Here is an 18,600-nt window from a genome sequence, read left to right on the forward strand (position 1 = left end):
AATATGTAGCAGAATACATATTGGCCTAAACTGATGAATAAATTAGTTTTTTTACATTTTTTTTTTGGAAATGTTTATAGCAGAAAGTAAAAAGTTTTGTTTTTTTTTTTTCAAAATTGTCACTCTCTTTTTTTTTTTTTTGTTTAAAGCGAAAAAATAAAAACCGCAGAGGTGATCAAATACTACCAAAAGAAAGCAAGGACATCAGATTGTTTTTTTTTTTAAAAAAGGCCTGGACTCTAATAAATGCACATAATGTAACTGGTTACCAAAATTTATAGATAAAGTTGATCCAGGGAATATCCAATTGCCTGTTGGGGGATCGGGAGGGAATTTTTTCCCCTGCTGTAGCAAATTGAAATGCTTTATTGGGGTCTTTTTTTTTTTTTTGCCTTCCTCTGGATCAACTGTAGTTATAGGCTTGTATATACGGAGGTTTTCTATTTGTGTGTGGGTTTTTTTTTTTTGTTTTATGTTGGTTGAACTGGATGGACTTCTGTCTTTTCTCAGCCAGATTAACTATGTAACTAAATATCTTTCTCTTTTTCCTTAGCACTCAACAGACCTTTTCCAGGTCATCAAAGGTTTGTAGTTGCAAAGGGTCAGCCCTGAACTGGGTTCGGGTTAAAGTGGTAGTAAACTCCACTTGGTCACTTTAACCTAGAGGTAAGCTTAGAAAAAAAAGCTTACCTGTAGTAAAAATGAATATCTCTTAAACGTGTAATGTTTAGGAGATATTCTCATATTTTGCAGCAGGAGATGCCACTGGCGCATGCGCACTGCGCTCTGAATTGAGGGCATTGTAATATGCCATCAATCTAGAGCTCTGTGCTATGACCATGACTTCCTTGCGCATGCACGGGACTGACGTCATCTCAGCTTGGCCATTCAAACGGCTGGAGCTCCCAAATCTGAAAAGAAGACTGGGTGAAGGTAGAAGCACTGTCAGTAGTGACAAAGTACCACTTCAGGGCTTTTTTTTAAGTCGAGTCTTTCATAATGTGCTAGTATGCGGTACATGCTAGCACAATTTGCCCTTAAAGTGGTTGTAAAGTCTCAAGGCTTTCCGTGAGGGCACCCAATGAAGAGGAGGGGTCTGGAGCGCCGTTGGGGGACCCCAAAAGAAGAGGATCGGGCTGCTCTGTGCAAAACGATTGCACGGAGCAGCTAAATATAGGCATGTTTGTTGTTTTTATTTTAATTTTTTTTTTCTTATGCTAGAATTTACTACCACTTTATGGGTTTTCTGCTTGAATTTTTACACAGTTCCTAAGAAGGACAGAATTTGTTGGTTTATGTCCTTGTGCAGTTACAAAAGTTCTGGATGGAATCAGTTTGCTATATGATGGCCTACCTTCATCAGGGTGACTCCCGCAATATCACGGTTCCATTAAAAGTTGCTGATCACTGCCATTACTAGTATAAAAAAAAAAAATCCAGAAATACTGTACAGTGGATATAAAAAGTCCACTGTTAAAATGTCAGGTTTCTGTGATGTAAAAAAATTAGATAGATAAATAATTTCAGAAAACTGTACTCAATTGAAAAACAAAATGATCTTTTTTAAAAAACATCTTTTTTAAAAAAAAATTTGGTTGCATAAGTGTGCACACCCTCTTATAACTGGGGATGTAGCTGTGTTCAGAATTAAGCAATCTCATTCAAACTCATGTTAAATAGGAGTCAGTACACACCTGACATCATTTAAAGTGCCTCTGATTAACACCAAATAAAGTTCAGCTGTTCTAGTAAGTCTTTCCTGATATTTTTTAATCGCATTCTACAGCAAAAGCCATGGTCTGCAGAGAGCTTCCAAAGCACCAGAGGGATCTCATTGTTAAAAAGTATCAGTCAGGAGAAGGGTACAAAAGAATTTCAAAGGCATTAGATATACCATGGAACACAGTGAAGAAAATATGGTACAACAGTGACATTACCAAGAACTGGACGTCCTTCCAAAAGTGATGAAAAGATGAGAAGAAAACTGGTCAGGGAGGTTGCCAGGAGGCCTACAGCAACATTGAAGGAGCTGCAGGAATATCTTACAGGTACTGGTTGTGTAGTACATATGACAACATTCTCCTGTATTCTTCATATGTCTAGGCTATAGGGTAGGGTAGCAAGACGGAAGCATTTTCTTACGAAGAAAAACATCCAAGCCTGGATACATTTTGCAAAAGTATGTGGGAAAATATGTTCTGGTCTGATGAAACCAAGGGGTTGAACTTTTCAATCATAATTCCATGCTATAAATCCCAAAAAATATGTTTGGCGCAAAAACATTGCACATCACCAAAAGAACATTACACCCACAGTGAAACATGGTGGTGGTAGCATCATGGTTTAGGGCTGTTTTTCCTCAGCTGGAACAGGGGCCTTATTCAAGGTAGAGGAAATTATGAACAGTTCCAAATACCAGTCAATATTGGCACAAAACCATCAGGCATCTGCTAGAAAGCTGAACATGAAGAGGAACTTCATCTTTCAGCATGACAACGATCCAAAGCATACATCCAAATCAACAAAGGAATGGCTTCACCAGAAGAAGATTTTGGAATGGCCCAGCCAAAGCCCAGACCTGATTCCGATTGAAAATCTGCGGGGTGATCTGAAGAGGGCTGTGCACAGGAGATGCCCTCACAATCTGACAGATTTGGAGTGTTTTTGCAAAGAAGAGTGGGCAAATATTGCCAAGTCAAGATGTGCTATGCTGATAGACTGAGTGCTGTAATAAAATCAAAAGGTGCTTCAACAAAGTATTTGTTTAAGGGTGTGCACACTTATGCAACCATATTATTTTATTTTTACTTCCCTCCACCTAAAAGATTTCAGTTTGTTGTTCAACTGAGTTGTACAGTTTATAGGTCACATTAAAGGTGGAAAAAGTTCTGAAATTAGTTATCTTTGTCTCATTTTTTTACATCACAGAAACCAGACATTTTAACTGGGGTGTGTAGACTTTTTATATCCACTGTATATCCTATAGTTTGTAGACTTTGTAGATAGTTTGCCCAAACCAGTCAATATACACTTATTGGGATTTTATTTTCAAAAAACATGTAGCAGAATACATATTGGCCTAAATTTATGAAGAAGCTAGATTTTTTTTTTTTTTTTTATGTTTTATAACAGAAAAATAAAAATATTGTTTGTTTTTTTTTTGTTTGTTTTTGTTTTGTTTTTTTCAAAATTGTTGGACTTCTTGGTTTTCATCCGATCCGCTGGATGGCAGGCTGGGGTCAGCGGACGTTTCTCCACTGACATCCACCTGCCCCATATAAGTCAATGGGTGGTCCGCACAGATCTGCCTGAAAAACGGACAGGCGGATCCGCGTGTGCCGATCGTGTGAAAGGGGCCTAAGAAGTCATTTGAATTACAGACTTGAAGTTGAGTACAACTGGTTTATATCTCTTCTATCTGCCATATCACACTTTTCTAGTAGACTTGGTTTTTATCAAGCATGATCACATCGTGCTCGCACCCTGATATAGCTGCTGCTTTGGTCTGTGACTGCTTATTTTGGGTCTTCTCTTAGGCTAGGTTCACATTTATGCAGGTTGCGGTTGATGTGTTTTTCTGACATGTTTTGTGTTGTTTTGCATTTTTAAACAGGTGTTTTTGTGTGTTTTTTTTTTTTTTTTTGTTACTTTGTTTCTTGGCTAATAGGAAACTATAACAGTTCTGTTCATGGAGTGCAACTTTACACTCTGTGGCACTGAAGTCACATTAAAGTGGTGCAGGAATTTTTTTGTGTCCAAAGTCCCATGTTAGGGTTGGGATAAAGGGTAAGGGTTAGAGTAACTGGTAATCATTAGAATTGGGGTTAGTGCTCTAACCCTAACAATTACCGCTCACCTTAACAATTACTGCTAACTCTAACCCTAGCCCTTAACCCAAACATACAACTTTGGACACATAAAGGTTCCTGCATTACTTTGATGGAACTTTGATGTGTCTTGAGTGACAGAGAGTGTAAAGTCGCACTCCATAAACAGAACTGTCATACTTTCATTAGCCGAAAAAAAAATGCAACATTTGCTTTTTTGGTGCAGATCAATTTAAGTCTATTACATGCAAAATGCAATTTGCTGCGGAAAATGCACCAGTTTAAAATGCCCAGATGTGAACTAGATCCCTTGGAAACGATGTTAAATGGACTGTAGTGTTAGCGCTAAACAACAAATAGGTATGAACCAAGGGTTAATCAGAGTTGTAAGCAGTTTAACAGTTGTTTGCAATTAAAGTGATTGTAAAGTCTTTTTTTTCCCATGAAAATAACAAACCTATTCTACTTACCTGCTCTGTTGCAGTGGATTTGCACAGAGCAGCCCAGATCCTCCTCTTCTCGGGTCCCTCTTTGGTGCTCCTGGCTCCTCTCTCATGTTCACTGCCCCCACAGCAAGCAGCTTACTATGTGGTCACCCGAAATGAGTCACGGCTCCTTGTGTCCATTCAGACACGGAGCCCTGACCTGGCCCTGCCCCCGCCCCCTCTCTCCCCTGATTGGCTAGCTGGCTTTGATTGACAGCAGCAACAGCCAATGGCACTGCTGCTGTGTCTCAACCAATCAGGGGGGAGAATCTCAGTCAGCTGAGACACTCGTGGACATCGCTGGACAGAGAGGGACCTTGGGTAAGTGTTAGGGGGGCTGCTACACAAATAGGCTTTTTATCTTAATACATAGAATGCATTAAGATAAAAAAAAAAAACCTTCTGCCTTTACAACTCCTTTAAACTTAGGAAAAAAACTCAGGTCAGTAGACTTGGAATGCAGATAAATTAAATATAGGATCTAATGCATACAATCTGGAGGGAAACAAGTGGTAAAGCATGTTACTATTGATGTATTTACCTAACCAAGGATCAAATCTGATTGGTTACTGTGAACCTATTTACTTCTCCTTGCTTCAGCAGGTAGTTCAGCTATGACACATTGCACTTTGTGTCTGTGTTTTTTTTTTTTACTTAGATATTTATGCTTGTACATTTATTAGTCTTTCCTTGCTCAGCCTTGTTGGAATATGGTGGCATTTTCTGTAATTTATATTAATTATCTACATAAAGGCAAGTTTATTTCCTCTGTATCACAAGGCACTTCCATTTAAACAAAACAATGACGTCTTCATTAATCTGTCTCTGAAATCCCAAGTCTATGGCTTTTAGGTCCTGCATTAGCAAGTGCAGTAAGCTGCATGTCATGCTGTCTCCGCAAGAGGCTAAATCACAGTTTCTGCCATATTTTATGCAGCACTTTATTTAAAAGCATCTGACTGATTATTTCCCGGCTCCCAATGCTGGCATCATGGGGGCTATATTTAAACAAAATCCGTCAGAAACCTTCATTTCCAAATTGGTTGTGATCCAAAATATCATAAAAGGGCAGCAAATGTCTGGTGTTCCGGCATGTTATTTTTAAAGTAATAGACGTTTTTGGCTTAATGAGCAGTTACCTTCATTATAACTAATAGCTTTAAGGAAAAACAGGGTGTTAGTAAAGAAGGATATATGAGTTTGATAATGGGGCTAATGCCAGTTTTTATGGGAAAAAGTTGTTAAAAATTTCCCAGTGCCTAAATCATTAGAGAGTGAAGACTGGGATTAACCTCTTGTGTACTAGAAGGAGCTGCAGTCACTCAACTCAAGTATATGACATTGAGGGAGGGCCAGGGTTCAGTATTCACATTAGTTGATCTGTTACTTGGGGGTATGAAACAGGTACACAAAGGAATGCAGTCTAGCTGTATAATGACTAATTTTCTTCTGGACTTTCATTCGGTGCAGTATCTAGAAAAAAAATGTATATAAATCAAATCAGCGTTTGGTGTGACCACCCTTGGCGTCAACACAGCAGCAATTATCATAGGTACAGTTAAATGTGTTTTTTTTAAAGTACTCACAAGGTTAGGTTGGTTCAAGAATGCTGGAGAGCTTGCCATAGTTCTGCCACAGATTTTGTCCGTCTTACTACTTCTGTCTCTGCAAGTAATTCAAGACTCCAGAGGCCATTCCATCTGCTGCACTATTTTCTTTTCTTTTTACTGCAGGGTATGATTTTGTCCATTTATTTGAGTTCATTGCCATGCTACAGAATGAATTTGGGAGCAACCAAATACTTTGCTGATGGTTTTGCATGATGGCTAAGAATCTACCTGTATTTCTCAACAGTCAGGGTGGCATCAATTTTGACCAAATCACCAATTCTATGTGCAGAAATGTAGATGGGTGCACCAGTGCCCATATGGTTTCTACCATTTCGGAAGATCCTGCGGTACTGGGGATCTTCTGGCTTTAAAAAAGCGTGAAGCATTTCTCATCTGTGGCATTCAGTATCCAGTTTTCCTTAGCTTCTTTGTTTTTGCTTGGGAGAGACCTTGCTGATTCAAGATAACAACCTGGTGTTTTGTTGCTATGCTCATGCCTGTCATAAGATTTTAAGGTTTAACCACTTAAGGACCAGGCCTATTTTTCAAACTTGTTGTTAAATCTGTTTTTTTTTTTTTGCTAGAAAATTACTTAGAACCCCCAAACAGTATATATATATTTTTTTTTTCAGACACCCTGGAAAATAAAATAGCAGTCGTTGCAATACTTTGTCACACCGTATTTGCGCAGCGGTCTTAAGCCCCATACACACTATCAGATTTTCTGCTGATTTTTTCCTTCAGATTTACCAAAACCATATAATATGAGGTCAAACCTTAGGAGTTTTGATTTGTATGCAATCAGGCAGGCCCGTGCACTACATGGTTTTGGTAAATCCGAAGACAAATATCAGCAGAAAATCTGATAGTGTAGTGTGTATGGGGCTTTACAAACGCAGTTTATTTGGAAAAAATAATTTTTTTTGAAAAAATAACTAAGAAAACGTTATATATAAAGTTATATTGTGAAAGATAATGTTACGTCGAGTAAATTGATACCCAAAATGTCACGCTTCAAAATTACGCTCACTCGTGGAATGACGACAAACTTTGACCCTTAAAAATCTCCATAGGCGACGTTTAAAAATTTCTACAGGTTACCAGTTTTGAGTTACAGTGGAGACCTTTTGTCAGAATTACTGCTCTCACTCTAATGATCGTGGCAATACCTCACATGTGTGGTTTGAACACCGTTTACATATTCGGGCAGGACTTACGTATGCGTTTGCTTCTGCATGCGAGCATGGAGGAATTTTTTTTTTTTCTTATTTAATTTACGTTTTATTTCTACACTGTCCCTGTTAAAAAAAAAATTTGGATCACAACCATCCCTTGTAATAGGAAAAAAGCAGGACAGGACCTCTTTAATGTGAGATCTGGGGTCACAGTGGTGTAGTGGGTAGCACTCTCACCTAGCAGTAAAAAGGGTCGCTGGTTCGAATCCCAACCACGACACTACTTGCCTGGAGTTTGCATGTTCTCCCTGTGCCTGCTGGGTTTCCTCCCACACTCCAAAGACATGCTGGTAGGTTAATTGTCTTCTGTTCAAAATTGGCCCTAGTATATGAATGTGAGTTGGGGACCTTGAATTGCGAGGTCCTTGAGGGTAGGGACCGATGTGAGTGTGGGATGTATGTGTGGAGCACACAATGTACAGGGATAGGGACAATTGTAGACACTCACTCAGGTTGAACAGGATGGACTGGTGTATTTATTCAACCTTTCTAACTCTGTATTTACACAATGCAATTAAAAAAAAAAAAAATTCTTCCGGAAGTGACGTCATCCACTGTTATTGAGTCGAGTGGGGGTCATCATTCCCTCACTCGGCACAGTGCCTCTGAGGGGAAAGGATCGGATCGTCTTCACCGCTACCGATGGCTCCAGTAAACAACGGAAACGACCGAAACGCAGCGGAGGGGGGTGGACACCTCTCCCGCCGCCGATAAAAGTGATCTCGTGGTGAATCCACCACAGAGACCACTTTTACCTCAAAGCAGACTGCAAGCCGTTTCAGAAAATACCAGGATTATTGCAGCTATCTGCTGCCATAACCCCCGGTATTCAATGTCAAAATACCGACGTATAACAACGGTGGGAGGTCCGGAAGTGGTTAAAGAGTATGTTGCCTTTTCACCAAAAATGGGGAACCAACTCCAAATACCCTTGCAGTCCCTACAGACCTACTGCACAAAGAGGCCATGCTGCTAGTGTAGCAGGCCGTACACTGTAATACACAGCCTAGAAGTGAGTATCCATCATAATGTTCACAATTGTTAGAGCTCAGTAGTCACTGAGAGCCAGATTGAGATGATTTGAGCTTTGTGACATGGTGCATTATCCTGCTGGAAGTAGCCACCAGAAGATGGTTACACTGTTGTCAAAGGGATGGACCTGGTCAGCAACAATACTCAGGCCATGACGTTTAAACGATGCTCAATTGGTACTAAGGGGCCCAAAGCGTGCCAAGAAAATATCCCCCACACCATTACACCACCACCACCAGCCTGAACCATTGATACAAAGCAGGATGGATCCATGCTTTCATGTTTACACTAAATTCTGACCCTACCATCTGAATGTTGCAGCTGAAATCGAGACTCGTCAGACCAGGCAACACTTTTTCTAATCTTCTATTTTCCAATTTTGATGAGCCTATGCGAATTGTAGCCTCAGTTTCCTGCTCTTAGCTGACAGGAGTGGCACCTGGTGTGGTCTTCTGCTACTGTAACCCATCTGCTTCAAGGTTCGATGTGTTGTGCGTTCAGAGATCGTTAGTTGTAACGATTGGTTATTTGAATTCATTTTGCCTTTCTATCATCTCAAACCAGTCTACCCATTTTCCACTGACATCAACAAGGCATTTTCGTCCACACAAGGGCTGCTCACTGAATATTTTCTCCTTTTCGTACCATTCTCTGTAAACCCTAAAGATGGCTGTGCACAGAAATCCCAGTAGATCAGCAGTTTCATCCCCTTTCTTCCCCATTCTGATGCTCGTTTTGAACTTCAGCAAGCCATCTTCACCACGTCTAGATGCCTAAATACATTGAGTTTCTGCCATGTGATTGGCTGCTTAGCCATTTGTGTTACCAAGCAATTGAATAGGTATACCTAATAAATTGGCCGGTGCGTGTATGTATAGGGTGATTGTTCTGCTTCAGAATAAATATTGGAATGATCATACCTGATGGCTTTGCATGATAGACAGATGGATGGTATTGCATGACAGATCTGCCTAGACTTTTCAGCATTGAGGGGGCCATTCATTTCTATCTAATCTCAAACTCTGTGTACAAAATGCAGCATCAAGCCTGCAACATTCATCACTGTTGCCTGCAGATAAACATCCTTGTACCGCTCCCTAGGCCTTCAGCAAGCAAATTGCCTTCTGTTACAGCTACACATTTCAAATTTGGACTCGTCAGTCCAGAGAATCTTTCATGAAGACCACTTTTGACCAGCCTTCTTTGGACTGTGGATGGATGCACCAAGGTCCTATTGGTTTCTGCCAGGTCTGAGCTGATGGTGCTACTGGACTATTTCCAATGTAGAGGTGAAGTCACCATGATGTTTTTTTTTCTCTGGTCCTCTGTGCTTCTGCAGAAAAGCTTGGAAAGCACATTTAAAAACCTTTCTTCCTTGAAATTTCTGCCTGCGAGGAACCTTGATGTAGTTAGACCACCTAGCATCTTGTTGCTGTGTTCATGCACTAGTAGAATTGAATTCATATTATTTCCTTTTAAGAACATTCATTCCATTTTCTAATCATTAATGAGGTCAAATCAACAATTGTTTGCAACCACAGTAACGAGAACATTTGAAAAAATGCAAATGCGTTTTCTTGAATTAACAAATTGCTAGCAATGTATGTGGTTTTTGATCGGTAGTCCATTCTTCCAAAATCAAATTTTGAAAGTGAACAAAATTGTTAAGTACGGTACGTAAAAGACATGACATTCATCAAGTCATTGAATGTACTGAGAATTATCATGGAAAAAAAATCTACTAGCATGGCCAGATTCAACTTTTTTACATTGACTGTCTTCAGCAATCTCTGCTTGTTAGCACTCAGTTACATTCCTCCTACACAGAAGATTTATCGCATACATGGTAGCAGAGCCTCAAATGATGAAGAAGGCGCAGGAGTGCAGAGTGGCACAAGTGCTGTAGGTCTTGCCAGTAGCAGAGTGGGGTATCCACGTCAGGCAGGAGAGGTCGTCAGTGGTCTCTAGTGAAGCAGGCAGGTTGGTAGACAGCTGGTGGATGGCAAACTGAAGGAGTCTGGTAATGGCGACAGAAGGCGGATGAGGCATACACTGGTAGTAGAACAGCAGGATGTAAGGCAAGTACTGGAAACCTCAGGAAGATTAGCAGAGTCAGGCAGGCTGGGTTATACCCTGGCAGGACAGATTAGGTATTGAGGAGCAGGCAAGAGCCTGGTCTGGGTACAAGCTGGGTCAAAGCCAATCAGTGGAAGAGAAGCAAATGGAGCAGACTGAAGCAGAGGTCGAGGACAAGCTGGGGTCTATGCAGGTGGAGTTCAGAGAGTGGTCAGACAAGCTGGGTAAGCAACTGGAGTCAGCATGCAAGGTCACATGGTACAATGAAGGCTGAAAGACAAAGCATCACTGAACCGGAGCACTGACACAGTTTAAATGGCCCATTTGGTGCCAACATCTGCAAATGCACGTAAGCATGCTGATGCACACGTGCGCATGCCCATATGCATGCATAAGTATTAGCCAAATTCCTACGTCTACAAGAGGAAGCATGACTTAGCCTGTAAAGAGGCACAGAAGTCCTTCTAGACCAGTGATGGCGAACCTTGGCACCCCAGATGTTTTGGAACTACATTTCCCATGATGTTCAACTACACTGCAGAGTGCATGAGCATCATGGAAAATATGGCGTTTATAATCCAATCATATATATGAATTTTATGTACCATGTGCAATCATGAATTTATCTATTGTCAATTAAATGCATATCAGCTTTTTATATTTCCAATGTACCATGTTTTTTATGTGCATTTTTATGAATAAACCTATGTACCATTGTGACTTATATATTATTTGTGTATCACACATCTCATTTATAGTCCCAACTCCCCTTTTTTCTTTGCCCTTCCTGACAATTCTGTTAGATTTAATGATTGTACTCTAATCTACATGTAATCTTGTTTATCGTTGGCACCTGTTTGGTACAATAATTTAATCGTGCTAAACCATATGAATGCAATCTTTAAAGTATAAGTTCACCTTTAGTAACATGTTACTAGCAAATGCCCCATCCCCCCTCCACATATATTCTGTGACAACAGGCAGGGGATCCTTCCCTGCTCCCATCACATTATCAGGGGTCATTCATTCACAGGAATCTGTGAATGAGAAAACTACAAGTCCTGTCTTCCACCGCAGCAGATGGCTTGTAGTTCTCAATGGACTGCAAAGCCACTGATTAGTGCCCATAACTGAAAGCCCATATGGAGGTACAGGCACAAAGCTGGAGGGTGAGTCTGTAGGAACCCCACAAGCTCTGTGTGGGCCACGTGCCTCACCTTCTGCCATTTGCCTTTAACCGATCTTTCTGCTCTGTTTACTGACCTTGCCCCAGGTTGATCACTCCTCTGTCTGCTGCGCAGATTGACCCTTTATCTTCTTCCTGCTGCTTGTACTGACCAATTGTTTACTGACCACGTCTCTGCCTGCCACCTGGATTGACCTCTTGCCTGTTTACTGACCTCGTCTGTCTAATTCCTTGGCTGGTCTGTTGACTGTTTACTTACAATGTCTCTGCTGCCTGAACCAGTTTTTCTGCACATCTCTCAAGTTAAGCTCATGCTGAGGTACCATTCTCTGCAGAAATCTGTATCTGACGTCTAACATGTTTCAAGGGTTATATCCTCTTCATCAGAGCTCTGATGAAGGTATAACCCTTGAAACGTGTTAGCACTTGCTTCTGCGTGTGATAATGCCCAGGTCCACCTAATGTCATTGTTTGAGCCAAAGATGAAGGCTGGTGCCCTAGCAAATGTATGAGTTTATTATTTAGCTTGGTTTGTGAGTATGAAAATGTTTGTCTAATAACTAAAATATATAATTCTGATAAATGGTAATGCACAAGGCTGGTGCACTCTTTTTTTTTTTTTTTTTTTTTTCCAACTGTCTATCGGCAGCAGGGGAGCTATATGAGAACTGTTCAACTGGCTGCATTGGATAATGGGAAGCTTATAGAAAACATAGCCTATTTGTCTTTCACATAGTAGTATTTGATGAAATTCATTAATCAAATGATTTATTTAAATTATTTAAGCTGTTTCCTTGTTCTGTACAATACCTAAAGATGGTAGAAGATTGCCATCCATTTTCCACATGTACAGGCTCACAGGACTCAGTGCAGTATCATCATTACTTATTAAAGTGATTGTAAAAGCCCCCTTTAAAAATAACAAACATGTTAAACTTACATTGCCTGCTCTGTTGCAGTGGATTTGCACAGAGCAGCCAAGGTCCTCCTCTTCTCGGCTCCCTCTTCTGTGATCCTGGCCCCTCCCTCCTGTTCAGTGCCCCCACATCAAGCAGCTTGCTATGCGGGCACCCGAGCCGAGTCACAGCTCCCTGTGTCCATTCAGACACAGAGCCCCGGCCCCGCTCCCTCTCTGCCCTGATTGGCTAGCTGACTTTGATTGAAAGCAGAGGGAGCCAATGGCAGTGATGCTGTGTCTCAGCCATTTAGGAAGGAGAATCTCAGACAGCTGAAACACTGGAGAACCCTGGACAGAGAGGGACCTCAGGTAAGTCCCTAATACTTACCCGAGGTCCCTCTCTGTCCAGCTAAATCCACAAGTGTCTCAGCCGCCTAAGATACTCCTCCTCATTGGCTGAGACACAGCAGCAGCGCCATTGGCTCCCCCTGCTGTCAATCAAAGTCAGCTAGCATTTAGCACCATATTGCTACACTTAGAGGCGCCTCTCTTCTCTTTTATACTCTGTAGCTCCTGCTGGATTTTGCTTCTAATTCCCTTGTGAAGGCTTCCATTTGTGGATGAACATTTTATGGTTACACAACCTGATCACATTGCTATAATCTTTTTATATGGACTATAAACTGAAGGACCTATGAATAAATGGTGGGGGAATGAATCATTTTAGTGGGGAAATTTACTTTGATATACAAGTGCTTTGGATTACAAGCATGTTTCTGGAACAAATTGTGCTCGCAGTCCAAGGTTTTACTGTATTACAATAAAAACCATCAGGGGTGATGCTAGATGCCTGTTGTTTTTTTTATTTACTTTTTTTTTTTTTAATTAGGTTTTACTATAAAGTTGACAATAGACATTAGACAATCGGTCGATTATATCACTCAAAGCAAACTCAAGCTATATGAAGACCCAACTCAACTGATCAATCTCAGAAAAAAAATATGACACTTTAAGAGAAAAAAAATGCTACGGGGTGATTTTCTCTTTACGTCAAGGTTGCATTCCTTGATGTGTCAATGTAATTCAACTTTAAATAATGGTAACTGGTGTAGTATGGGCTTGATATTGACCACATTACGCCCTATAGATGTGAGTGATGAGACCTGCCATACATTAATTACCTTAAAGACTGTATTGTACGTGTGACTGCCAGCACAGCAGGTGTGTAATTGCTGCACTCATCTTCCCAGAACTGGTCAGTCTGTCAGGAAAAATAATACTGTATACTATATTTTTTGGTTGAACTAGATGGACTTGTGTCTTTTTTTCAACCTGACTATGTAACTATATAAACAAAAAAGATATGTGATCTGACACATCCGCAGTAACAAACCTCCATCCCTATGAAACCTGTATAAAACAAGGAAAAAAGATTGTGACTTTAAATGAGGGATGTTAATGCTATTAACAATGCATTGGTATCAATAGTGTATTTGTTCGATCACATATGTAAACTTGAATGATATAAAATACATATTATGTATTTACAGGTTAAATGGGTTGTAAAGGTTTGTGTTTTTTCACCTTAATGCATCCTATCAGTGCCCCCTGCTGAGACCACCGCCTGTGGAAGGGAATTTCACATCCTTGCCGCTCTTACAGTAAAGAACCCTCTACGTAGTTTAAGGTTAAACCTTTTCTTCTAATTTTAAATGAGTGGCCACGTGTCTTGTTAAACTCCCTTCTGCAAAAAAGTTTTATCCCTATTGTGGGGTCACCAGTATGTAATTGTATATTGAAATCATATCCCCTCTCAAGCGTCTCTTCTCCAGAGAGAAAAAGTTCAGTGCTCACAACCTTTCCTCATAACTAATATCCTCCAGACCCTTTATTACCTTTGTTACCCTTTTTTGTACTCGCTCCATTTCCAGTACATCCTTTCTGATTACTGGTGCCCAAAACTGGACAGCATACTCTAGGTGCGGCCGGACCAGAGTCTTGTGGAGCGGGAGAATTATTGTTTTTTATCTCTGGAGTTGATCCCCTTTTTAATGCATGCCAATATTCTGTTTGCTTTGTTAGCAGCAGCTTGGCATTGCATGCCATTGCTGAGCCTACCATCTACTAGGACCCCCAGGTCCTTTTACATCCTAGATTCCGCCAGATGTTCTCCCCCCAGTGTGTAGATTGCATTCATATTTTTGCCACCCAAATGCATTATTTTACATTTTTCTACATTGAACCTCATTTGCCATGTAGTTGCCCACCCCATTAATTAGTTCACATCTTTTTGCAAGGTTTCCACATCCTGCGGAGAAGTTATTGCCGTGCTTAGCTTAGTATCATCCGCAAATACAGAGATTGAACTGTTTACCACATCCTCCAGGTCGTTCATGAACAAATTAAATAGGATTGGTCCCAGCACAGAACCCTGGGGGACCCCACTACCCACCCCTGACCATTCCGAGTACTCCCCATTTATCACCACCCTCTGAACTCTTGTAGCCGGTTTTCAATCAATGTACTCGCCAATGGACTTTATTTTGTACAGTAAACGTTTATGGGGAACTGTGTCAAATGCTTTTGCAAAATCGAGATACACCACGTCCAGGGGCTTTCCTTTATCTAGATAAGGTTAATAGATTGGTTTGGCAAGAACGATTCTTCATGAATCCATGCTGATTATTGCTAATGATACCGTTCTCATTACTAAAATCTTGTATATAGTCCCTTTATCCCCTCCAAGAGTTTACATACTATTGATGTTAGGCTAACTGGTCTAATTCCCAGGGATGTATTTTGGGCCCTTTTTAAATATTGGTGCTACATTGGCTTTTCTCCAATCTGCTGCTACCATTCCAGTCAGTAGACTGTCAGTAAAAATTAGGAACCAATGGTCTGGCAATTACTTGACTGCGTTCCCCAAGTACCCTCGGGTGCAAGCCGTCTGGTCCCGGTAATTTATTAATGTTAAGTTTCCCAAGTCTAATTTTAATTCTGTCCTCTGTTAACCATGGAGGTGCTTCCTGTGATGTGTCATGAGGATAAACACTGCAGTTTTGGTTACTGAAGCCCCCAGATTCCCTCGTGAAGACTGAGGAAAATAATAAATTCAATACCTTTGCCATCTCCCCATCCTTTGTAACCAGATGTCCATCCTCATTCTTTATGGGGCCAATATGGTCTGTCCTCCCTTTTTTACTGTTTACATACTTAAAGAATTTCTTGGGATTTTTTTTGCTCTCCTCCGCTATGTGTCTGTCATGTTCTATCTTAGTTGTCCTTATTGCACCCTTACATTTCTTGTTGCATTCTTTATAAAGTGTGAATGCTGATGATGATCCCTCAACCCTGTATTTTTTTAAGGCCTTCTCCTTTGCTTTTATATGCATTTTTACATTGGAGTTAAGCCATCCAGGACTTTTGTTAACTCTTTTAAATTTATTACCCAATGGGATACATTGACTAATGCCCTTATTTATTATGCTCTTAAAGCAAACCCATCTCTCCTCCGTGTTCCTTGTTCCTAAGATTCTATACCAATTTATGCTTTCTGGCAAGGCTCGTAGTTTAGGGAAGCTGGCTCTTTTGAAATTTTGTGTCTTTGTATTCCCCTTATGTTTCCTATTTGTGTGATTTATACTGAAGCCAATTGACCTGTGATCGCTGTTACCTAAATTGCCCCGTATTGTCACATCCATGATCAGGTCTGTATTGTTGGTAATCAGTAGATCCAGTAACGCTTTATTTCTAGTTGGTGCATCCACCATCTGACCCATAAAATTGTGCTGCAAGACATTTAGAAACTGGCGAGTCTTAGATGAATGTGCGGTTCCCTCCGCCCAGTCTATGTCTGGATAGTTAAAATCCCCCCCATTATGATAACACTTCCCATCCTTACTGCTAATCCAAATAGTGATAGATCTGTCTCCCCTTCCTCCCTCAGGTTAGGGGGCCTATAGTATTATTTTCCCCTTAGCTTCCATACTTTGGAGTTCTAGCCATAAGGATTCCACCTCCTCCCTAGCTCCCTTAGTGATGTCATCTCTCACTTTCACTTGTTCATTATTCTTGATATATAGGCATACCCTCCCCCTTTTTTACCCTCTCTATTCTTGCGATAAAGGGTATACCCTTGAATGTTTGCCAGCCAATCATGAGAGCTGTTGAACCAGGTCTCTGAGATTCCCACAAAATCCAATTCCTCCTCATACAACAGTATCTCTAGTTCACCCATCTTGTCCGCCAGGCTCCTGGTATTGGTGAACCTGCCACGTAGTTTAGACCGGTCGCATATTATCCTCTTGTTGGGTGTTCTGAGATTGCAACTAGGACTTGCTACTATACTTACCTTGGGTTTATGTGCTTTGGTCAACCTACCACTAATGCCCCCAATACTACACTCTGAAATATGTTCCGCACTGACTATCTCTACCTCTGGACCCCCCCCCCCATCGCCTAGTTTAAAAACCCCTCTAACTTTTTGGCCATCTTCATTCCCAGCTGATCTGCACCCTCCTCATTTAGGTGCAGTCCGTCCCTTCTATAGTACCGGTTATCGACTGAGAAGTCGGCCCAGTCCTCCAGGAACCCAAACCCCTCCTTACTACACCAGCTCTTCAGCCACTTGTTTACTTCCCTAATCTCCCTCTGCCTTTCTGGTGTGGCTCAATGTGATATATATATATTAGAAAAAACATAATGTGTATTTAGATATATGAAATGGTGAATGGAGTCAGATGTGACCTCCAATGTGACTTACATGTGTGAAAACATGTGAAGAACCGTGAAAAATGTGTCTATCTGGTGATGAATGTATCAGATGTGGCCTGCTGGTCAACCCTGGCTGCATAAGTACCCCCCAGTCGGGGCGAGTCCCCACCAACGTCATGCTGAGACACCAATGGAGGCAAGGGGAGCCAGAGGATACCACGTCCGGCATAACGTCAGAAGCGGGATCACGCCCACCCAATCTCCGGTGTCAGATGATAAAAACACTACCCCACAGAGCAGCGTCATATGACGCCACGAGCGGGGCGTGTGTGTACGATGCCGATGCAAAGCAGGACACTCCCCGCCCACATCCCAAAGGAGGGGAGGAGCTGCTGTGCCTCGCAGCCCCGGAAACAGAACACGATCAAGGGAACCCCCGCTCCCAATCGAGGCTGATAGGAGACAACGTTGCAGGAAGGGCCCAAAATAAATAGAAAATATAACTACAATAGGCTGGGTATAAAAGGGGGTATATGGCATCTCATAAAAATAATAAAATGGCGTGGCAGGTCACCAGGAAAGAAACGGGTGTCTTCCACCCAATATGAGAAATAAAAAAGAGAGATGTGACCTGACATGTCTGCAGTAACAAACCTCCATGCCTGTGAAACATGTATAAGACAAGGAAAAAAGATTGGGACTGTATACTATACTTTTCTATTACTACTTGCATCTCTCTGGTCACTGTATGTGTAAAAAATTTTATATTAGGTGCTGTGGGAAGCAGCATAGTGTTAGGCAAATCATTCAAAATAAAAAGATTGTGAGCTGGACTTGGCACTATTTGCAATAGCACATGAATCAAGAAGCCCCTGTACTAATAACTGCCCATATCATTAGGGAAACTAAGATGTTTGCCATTTATAAAACTTGTGTACTGTATATGACATGTTAGTTTTCAGCTTCTGAAAAATATGTTTTTGGTTAAAGGGATATTAATGGCTTGTTTTTGGTTTTTTTGGTTTTTTATTTTAAACATGTTATGTATACCTGCTCTGTGAAGTGGTTTTGCACAGAGCAGCCCTGATCCTTCTCTTCTCGTATCACCGGCTCTCCTGGCCCCAACCTCCTACCAAGTGCCTCCACACCAAGCTGCTTGGCTGGCTCAGTTTCCGAGCCACCGATCCGTGTGTCCATTTACACATGGAGCGCAGCTCGTCCCTGCCCCACTCTCTTCTTATTGGCTCACTGGCTGTGATTGATAGTAGCCGGAACCAATGGCTACCGCTGCTGTCTTAGCCAAAGTGGAGGGAGAGACCCGGGAGAGCTGAGGCTCTCCTGCATATCGCTGGATGGGTATGGGGATCAGGTAAGTTTTTTTGGGGGGGGGCACTGCTGAACACAGAAGGTTTTTTAACTTCATGCATGGAATGCCTTGAGCATTTTCAACCAATTTAATATATGTTTTTGGTAGCATTACATTGTAGATGAGTAGATTTGTTATTGCTAGCATGTCTTTTACACCTAAAGTAGTTGTA

At 41.2% G+C, this 18,600-nt stretch overlaps 1 protein-coding gene across 3 annotated transcripts in view; it reads left to right on the forward strand.

Moving 5' to 3' along the window:
• The window catches only part of MAPKAP1 (MAPK associated protein 1), a 399,325-nt gene that overhangs the window by 277,858 nt on the left and 102,867 nt on the right, over positions 1 to 18,600 (forward strand). The window lies entirely within an intron of this gene.

This window comes from Aquarana catesbeiana, linkage group LG09 (assembly GCF_042186555.1).
Source record: "Aquarana catesbeiana isolate 2022-GZ linkage group LG09, ASM4218655v1, whole genome shotgun sequence".
Taxonomy (NCBI): Eukaryota; Metazoa; Chordata; class Amphibia; order Anura; family Ranidae; genus Aquarana; species Aquarana catesbeiana.